This window comes from Cataglyphis hispanica, chromosome 16 (assembly GCF_021464435.1).
Source record: "Cataglyphis hispanica isolate Lineage 1 chromosome 16, ULB_Chis1_1.0, whole genome shotgun sequence".
Classification (NCBI taxonomy): domain Eukaryota; kingdom Metazoa; phylum Arthropoda; class Insecta; order Hymenoptera; family Formicidae; genus Cataglyphis; species Cataglyphis hispanica.
The window spans coordinates 1,062,964-1,071,606 of record NC_065969.1 but is presented as its reverse complement, the minus strand read 5'-3'; the positions used below and the strand labels follow the sequence as shown (position 1 = coordinate 1,071,606).

Genomic DNA, 8,643 nt, shown 5'->3' with positions numbered 1-8,643 from the left:
TGTACATGCGCGTTTATTTTTAATTCTAGCTAGATAATATATAGTAGTGTATATAAAGGTTTTACCTGATCCACCCGGACCATCAATATAAAAATAATAAATATTATGATTATAAATATTATCTAATTTACTTAATAAAAGATTTACTATTTCTTTTTGCTTGCAATTTAATTGTTTGTATTGTTTGGTGTTTATTTCTATAGCTTGTTCAAGTAGATCTTCTTCTCTGCTATTATCTATTAATTGTTCCATTTGTGAAAAATCAGCAAAACTTTTGCCTTCAGCACATAACATACTATTAATTTGCGCATACGCTTTATTTTGTCCTTGTAACATACCAAAATGTCGAATGTAATCCTCAGACATTACTATTTTAAAATTCTCCCACAACTATTCTTCAGGATGTAGTGGCTGACAATGTAATAATATACGTACAAATAATCTACGAAGTTGTCGAAGCATCATCCATCCAACAGTTTCATTCATAGCTCGTTTCTATTCATCATCATCTTCTATTAAACCTAATACTAAACATCGCTGAAAATGATTGATAAAATTCTCTATTTACACTTCTCAAATCATTAAAATTTGTAGCCCCTTTTACTGTGAGTAATAATAAACGTAAATGATATAATTCTGTTTGTGCTGGACTAACAGAATATATTCGTCTTACACAATTATAATGATTTTTACGTTTAATCCACCGTGATGCATTTCTATCATTAATTTTCTCTTTTTTAAATGTATAATAGTGTGGAATTTCAATATATAAATACTGTTTTGCTTCTTCATCGCGTAAATTTAATGAAAAATAATCTATTAACATAGTAATCTGCTTATTTAAAGCAGAAGTCGTTGCATCCTCAACGTTTTTAAACGTTTAAATTTAAATTATCAGTTTTTTTAAATTATTACTTTATTATTAATTTACCTAAAAAATAGTTTAAAAATTTATTATTATTTTAACATATTGAATTTTTTCAGTTTATTATAGAGTAATCAGTTTTGGTGTTAAAAACAAATATAGCTTTTACACAAAATTGACGAGAATAGGTCATTTTTATAAAAACGGATCATGACTTTATTAAATGTCACAAAACATCCACTGACATTAGATATAAGAAATGTTACATTTTGAATGATCCAATTATAAAATATATAGGCTATTGCAAAAAGTATCTTAACAAAGTTGAATTATCTGGATATCATAGAAAAAATAAACAAAAATTTTATCAAATATAAAACTTTTATTTATGTATATATAACAATATGTATGTATAATAACAAAATAAATACTTATTTTTACATATTGTGTATATTAGTTTCTTTTAATACTTCAAAATTTAACAATTTAGTTTTGTTTTGGTATGTAATGTAAGATAATTTGGTACAAAATATTTAGTATAGATACTTAATCTAAAGTAAAGTAACAAGACTATTTTAATGAATGCATATTATAAATATCGAAATTTTTTAACGTACGTTAAATGATCTAAATATGATCTAAATTAGAATTAATAGAATCTATATAATTACCATATCTAATTAACAGAAAATAAATTATTTCATTATATATTTTGCTTACTGATACCTATCAATAAAAATTAATAAAGAATCTTCTTTGGTACTTGAAAATAAAAACTTATAGTTTCTTTGAAATAAACTTTAAAATAAAAATTTACAGTTTCTTTGGTATTAAGTATAAAATAAAATAATAATTTCAATAAATATAAAAACTTTTAACATAAGAACATGCTCAATATGATTCAAATTGAAACTGTAGACATAAGGAAAAAAGAAACAAATTTATTTTTCATAAAATTTCAATCGTTTTTTAAACATTTCAACATAAAGTTTTTCTTTTTCTAATTGTTTTTCGTAAATTGATATTTGTATTGACTATATTTTACGAAAATTTTCTTTCATTAATTCCACTAACTCTAATTTAGATTGAGCAAGATCATAAAACTGTTCATTTTGTTTGGAAGAAGTTACTTCAAGCTGTTTTGATTTCTTACGTTTCAAATTTGGTTGTGATGAATTATTTGTTGGAGGATCACAGTTTCTCTTACTAGAAGATTGTGTACAGAATGTTTCGATATCTTCAAATGACAATGAGTTGTCAGTTTTATCGTTATTTTCATTGTTGTTTGAAAATTGCAATTCTTTGCTTTTTTCAGAACTCAGCTTAGCTGGTGTCCATTCAGCCCAAGTTATTGCATTTAAATTTTCTTCTTCTAGCATCTAAAATAAATACAAGTATTTTAAAACAAGAGTTTTTTAATTTCAAATATATATGAAATAAATAAATATTTGAAATATATATGTATACCTCAACTTGATAACAGTCTTCATTTTCCAATTCTTTGCTGTACTGTAGATCATCTGTGTCTACGATACATCACATATTATTAAATCTTTATATTCTTTTATTTCAATTACAAAGTTTTAAATCTATTGACTTTAGAAATGTTCTAAGATAAATATAAAATTATTTTATAGCATAGCCTGGCATATAATCGCTGTCAAATCTATTTTGTAAACCTTCAACCGATAGCTGAATAATATTTTTGACCATTTCAGCAATAGGGTCATCTCCGATGATATTCATTTTTCCACCACCTGTGTACGATTTATTGAATTTATGTTACACGTGTATACAACGATTTATATTAATATTTTTAAAATCTAAATAAAATAAATAAAATAAATATTTAATAAGATATATTACCTGTTTTGAAAAGTTCACTATGAATTTCAGCATAATGTTTACAAGTTTTTTTTTTCAAGTAGTCCCAACAATTTTTTAGACAACCCATATCTCGATGTCCTGAGATACAACCACTGTTAAATTTCTTTGTGATGTTTATCCAACATTTCTCTTTGTCTTTTACACTTACGTTATCTTTTTATTTTCAATGATATTTTTTTCTTGCTCTACTAATTCGATTAGTTTTATTTTTTCTACATTTGAAAAATTGGATAATCTTTTTTTATTAGATTGCACTTTCGACATTTTACTGTATTTCACTGATGAAAGGCGGGAAGATGAAAACAAGCACACTGTGATCTTATGCACATAACCTGTACATGAGATTACAGTGTGCTTGTTTCATCTTCCCGCCTTTCATTAATTATTAACCAATCACATTCCGTGTTTGAGAAGAAAGTAAAATTTTTAAGACTTTTTTCATACAGAATATAAGTTTATGTAACCTACAGTTAAAAACACATTGTAGAACGCAATACTAGTTTAACTGTGGTGTTAAACTTAACGACCGTTTATTTAAACTCAGTTTAAACTCGAATTTGTGGAACCGGGCCTAAGCAGGCGAAATCTGGGAAGCAAGGCTAATCTCGCTGTCGAAAGTTAACTATACAACGGATCAATAAATTTAAACGTTATAACTCACTCTGAAGACTCGAGAATTTTTAAACAAAAGATAACAGACAATCAAGCACTAGAAATTTTAAACCATATGAATGCAAATAACAAACAGCGAGATATTCAAGCTCAAGCTTGGGTATCAGACCCAAGAATTCTAAACAAAAAATAAGCAGGGCTCGAAACAATGATCCACAGATGATCTTGAAAACTCGCGACATTTGACACTGCGTGCTAGCCTGCCAGACCACTCTCTTATGTTATCTGTTTAACATAAATTTTAAATAAAATGTCAACTTAGCCGATTATAGCGAACTGGGCATGACTCAATCCGTAAAACGAATGCCTCACCCTTACTTGATAGCAACTACTCTCCATTGGTTGAAACTCAGTCTTATAAACAAAGATCTTCACCAATACTTACGATTTAAAAACTTAAAGGAACGCCCTAGGAAAAACCAGAGGGCGTGATTAGAAAAAACTATTCATTAAAATAAATTAACAAACCAATAGAGAGGAGGAGCAAAAGGCTTCATAAATGCCGGACAAGACAACGCGATATATTCTCTGACGTTCTTCCTTCGTTAAAAATTACCCATCTCCTGACTGCACTCCGAGTTATATTTCCTTAAATTTTATCATAGTGCATCTTATGTTTTAATTTTTACAAAGACTTTACGTTGTGAGAACTATCCAGTGAAAGAACTAAGAATTTTATAGCGAAAGATTGTGCTGAGAGAATCAACCTCCATCCGACGAGCTTGTGAGCCAAGGTCTACTGCCAAACCATATTTTATAGGACAAATATCATCGCACTCTATAAATAGTAAGTGTATAGTAAGTGTATAGTAATATGCTTAAATTCTTCGATTAATTAGTTCAAAATAATTCTTGGGTATAACAATCTAACCACTTTTACCGTATGTTTTTGAAATACTACGATTATTAACGATTTAGAATTATTAACAAAATTAAATTATTACTATATTTCTTTTCTACTTCCCATACTTCCGATACTACATTCCTCTTCTTCTGTCAGTCACTAAGAGTCGTTCGCATTTTGCAGAGCTACCCGTGATTTTCTATCAGTCACTTAGGGTTGTTCGCATTTCGCAGAGCTATCCGTGACTTTCTATCAGTCACTTAAGGTCGTTCGTATTTCGCAAAGCTACCCGTGACTTTCTATCAGTCACTAAGGGTCATTCGCATTTCGCAGAGCTACCCATGACTTTCTATCAGTCACTGAGGGTCGCATTTTGCGACGCTACCCGTGATTTTTCTCTCCGTCGCCAAAGATCTTACGCATTCCCCAAAGCGACCCGCAATTTAATTTAATCTTTCGTGACTTCTATCTCACATAATTATTTGTATAAAATCCAAATACATATATAATAAATTAATATAAATTAAATTAATAAATATTACATTGAATAAAAATCTATTAGAAAAAAAATACAAAATTGAGCATTTATTCTAAAATCTAATGATTAAAATAGTGAATATTACTATTCAAGACTAAAATTATTTTCTCTTTAAACAAATCCTAAGAATTATTTCGGATTTCCTTATATCGCCAAACCTTTTTTTTTGTTTCTTTTTATTATTATTATTATTATATCCTCCCTTAGTGGAAGGAGTAATCCGAAAACGATCCTCCCGTGCGTCAATAAAACGCGCGCGTAACCATCGGAATAGTCGGCTTAGGAAGAAATTGGCTCGGGCTCAGGCGGAACCAATCGAAATTAACGTCACAAGAAAGTAACGTTAACACTAACGTCAATATACATACACCTGACACTTCTCTCCCCCCGATATCTGCTACTTCTCTTCCCGCTTCCCCTACAGAAGCAATTGAAATTAGCATCAGAAACAGTAACGTTAACACTAACGTCAATATACATACACCTGACACTTCTCTCCCCCCGATTTTTGCTACTTCTTCTCCAGCTTCCTCTACCCGTTTAAGATTAGAATCGCCCACTCTCTCTATTATCATTTTAAGCGACTCTCCCTATTCTTCCCTCCATCATTCCCTTAACCAAGAAGATCCTCTCGAAGAACTACAGGATACCAACAACGAAGACGAATCATTTCTCTTCCCGGCTCCCCTATTCAATCCGGAGGAATTATCCTTAGAGACCGAGAACACATCTCAATCCGAACCGGAACCGCAACCCTACCAACAAAGGTTGTCCGAGGACCAGTTTCGGCTTTGGATATTGGGCTAGTTTCCTCCGATCTACGATCCACTTCCCGACGGAGTCCTCTGCATAGGGCCAGGCCCGGTGGACCACAAGGAATTGCGGAGCGCATTATCGGAGGCCCTTCCCGACAGCGTAATCCCGTGGTTCGTCCCGAGGTGTAAATATCCTGTCGCCGTCCCTATCAAGGTTCTTTGGAGACAATTTCTCCCTTCTACGTGTATCATAGAGGAAATTCCATAACACACACTCTCTCTCTTTCTCTCTCTCTTTTTGCTTTTTCATTCAAACACCACACACTCAAAAGATAAGGAATAAATACAATAAGTAAAATATATTAAATAAATATACTAAGTAAATTTGTAATAAATAATTATAATTACTTAATAATGTTAATCTAGATAATATATCAAATTCAGTTTCTTTTTATCTTTCCCTTTTTTTTTAATAAATGTAAAATTTTGATGTTTTAAAAATTCTAAATAGCTTTTTTTTCCACGTAACCCGTTTTCTATCCTTCATCCCGAGATCGCACAAGGTCCCGTCCTGGGTATTTAGTTCCTTTATCGAAAAGGGGACCATCGAACAAACTACCGCCTACTGACCGAGTAAAAGTGATCCTTCCGGTCGTTGACCTGTCTTAGGCTCTGGTCAATTCGTTCGTCTCCGAGGTACACGTTGTCTAACATTTGTCTGGAGTTAGATAGGTTATGTTCTCCCGCTGGCTCAGAATTTAAAAAGTCTGGACGTAACATGATCAATAATTACATTTTCTGTGGGGGGTTCAATGGTTATAGCAGCAACATCATGATCTTTATAAATATATTTAAATAGATATTTAACTGATTTAATACTTGAAACTACTTCAACATTAATATGACAATTAAATATAATCGATAAAATAGGACAGTATGAAACAACATAACGATTATCAACTATATGTCCATCAGGATGTTCAAAATTTTTACCATTATCTCAACGACGATAATAAGGATAAGCATCTCCATCCATTCTAGATTCTTCTAGAAAAGGTTTAGGATAATGTCTTGAACAACGTCCATCTATCAAACACCAATCGCCACAGAATCCATGAATAATATATTTCATAACTATCATGTAAAATACCATTTTTACATGGATCATTTCAGCAAAAATATATTTATCAATAATCTGTTGGAGTTGTTATTTGTAAAATTGTATTTTAAAGTAATCAACATATGAACATGTGGTAAACCGCGTTTTTTAAATTCAATAACGTACACAAACGCTACTACTTCATCAAAAAATTTTTGTTTAACGATTAAATCAATTAAATATTTTTTTTAATATTAAAAATACGAGCACAAATATTAGGTCTGTCAAAAGCTTGTTGATCGAGCAAGAGATTTTTCTCAATTTCACGCCATTTTGGATTACAAATGGTATTAAAAAGATCTGGTTTACTAACAATTGCCATTGCGTCTTGATAATTTTGTAACATGTTACGCGGCGATCCAGTAATCGTAGAAGGAAGTACAATCATTTTTCCAATACCAAGTCCATTTATAAGTTATTCGCCATAGTTTGTATATAATCTTTTAAACCTTGATATGTTTCAGTAGCTTCTTTAATTTTAAATAAAATTATTCCTTCTTTTTCTATCTTCTCTCTCTTTTCTTCTCCCTTTCTATATCTCTTTCTCTTTTCTATTCTTTGTCCCTTTTTTAACTTTAAATAAAACATTTAAAAGATTATTTATTATAATAATATTCAGTCATTAAAAAAATTGATTAATATATTGATAAATAATTTAATAATATCTAATATTATAAATAACTTTAATAATATTAAATAATATTAATAATATTAAATAATATTTATTAATAATATTCAACAATAAATTTAATAATATTGAACAATATCATTACCTGATATTCTATGCCTTCTTCTTTTATTTTCCTCCTCTCTTTCTCTCTCTCTCTTTCTCCCTCTCTTTTGCTTATATTACCTCTCTTTTAATTTTAAATAACACGTTTTTCTTTTTTCTTTTTTCTCTTTCTCTCCCTCTCTCTGTAATTTTCTTTTTCTTATTCTTCCTCTCTTCTTTAGCTTTAAATAAAACATTTAAAATATTTCTTTAATTAAAACATTAAAAATAATCTTAAATAATACGTTAAAATCTCTTAAATAAAACATTAAAAATGTCTCTTTCTTTCTCTCTCTTTCTCGTTTATTCTTCGTTTTTCCTTTAACTTTAAATGAAACATTTATATTAATATTAAATGAATCGTTTATATTAATGTATCATTTATAAGTATATATATATATATATATATATATATATATATATATATATATATATATAAGGAACGTTTTATATTAATATTAAATCAATCATTTATATTAATATATCGTTTATAAATAATATACATTAAAATATATATTTATAAAGTATAAAAAATATACATATATAATATACATACCTTTCTTTTATTCGTCTTTCCTTTTCCTCTTTCTTTCTATATTTATTAAATATATTTAACTGTATTTAATATTTCTTTTTTTAATTGTCAAATTATCAAATGACATATGTCAAACTGTCAAACGACACGGGTGAAGCAAGTCACACGAACGAGTGTAGCAATGCGAGAACGAGACAACCAAACAAGATCGTGGAAAAACGACAACAATGTCAATAACATGCCTTTTTTAGAGAGGGATATATTTCATTTATAGATCGATGTAGAAACTGTGTATAATTCTTAAATTATACACAGTTTCTACATCGATCTATAAATGGAATAGATAAAAAAACCAATGTTTCTAGGCTAACTTTAAAATTAATAATCAATATTAGATGAGAGAGTAGAATAAGCGCGATACGCTCTCTTAAGTTGCAATCGAATGATATATCGAATGATTATATTAAATTATATAAATGGGATGTACTAAAAAATAATGTTTTTAGACTAATTTTAAAATTGATATTAAAAGCGATACGCCTTCTCAGGTTGTGATTTAACGATGTTATCTTAAATGACATGAATCATTAAAAATTTAAATATTTTGATAAAAGAT

At 29.2% G+C, this 8,643-nt stretch overlaps 1 long non-coding RNA gene across 1 annotated transcript; it reads right to left on the bottom strand.

The window, feature by feature from the left end:
• Nucleotides 1-7,026: 7,026 nt before the first annotated feature.
• On the bottom strand, nucleotides 7,027-8,174 carry LOC126855633 (uncharacterized). Its single transcript, XR_007688275.1, has 3 exons — nucleotides 8,049-8,174; nucleotides 7,494-7,674; nucleotides 7,027-7,293 (listed from the first exon to the last, which is right to left on the bottom strand). It is a non-coding gene; the product is annotated as an uncharacterized LOC126855633 (long non-coding RNA).
• Nucleotides 8,175-8,643: the final 469 nt, after the last annotated feature.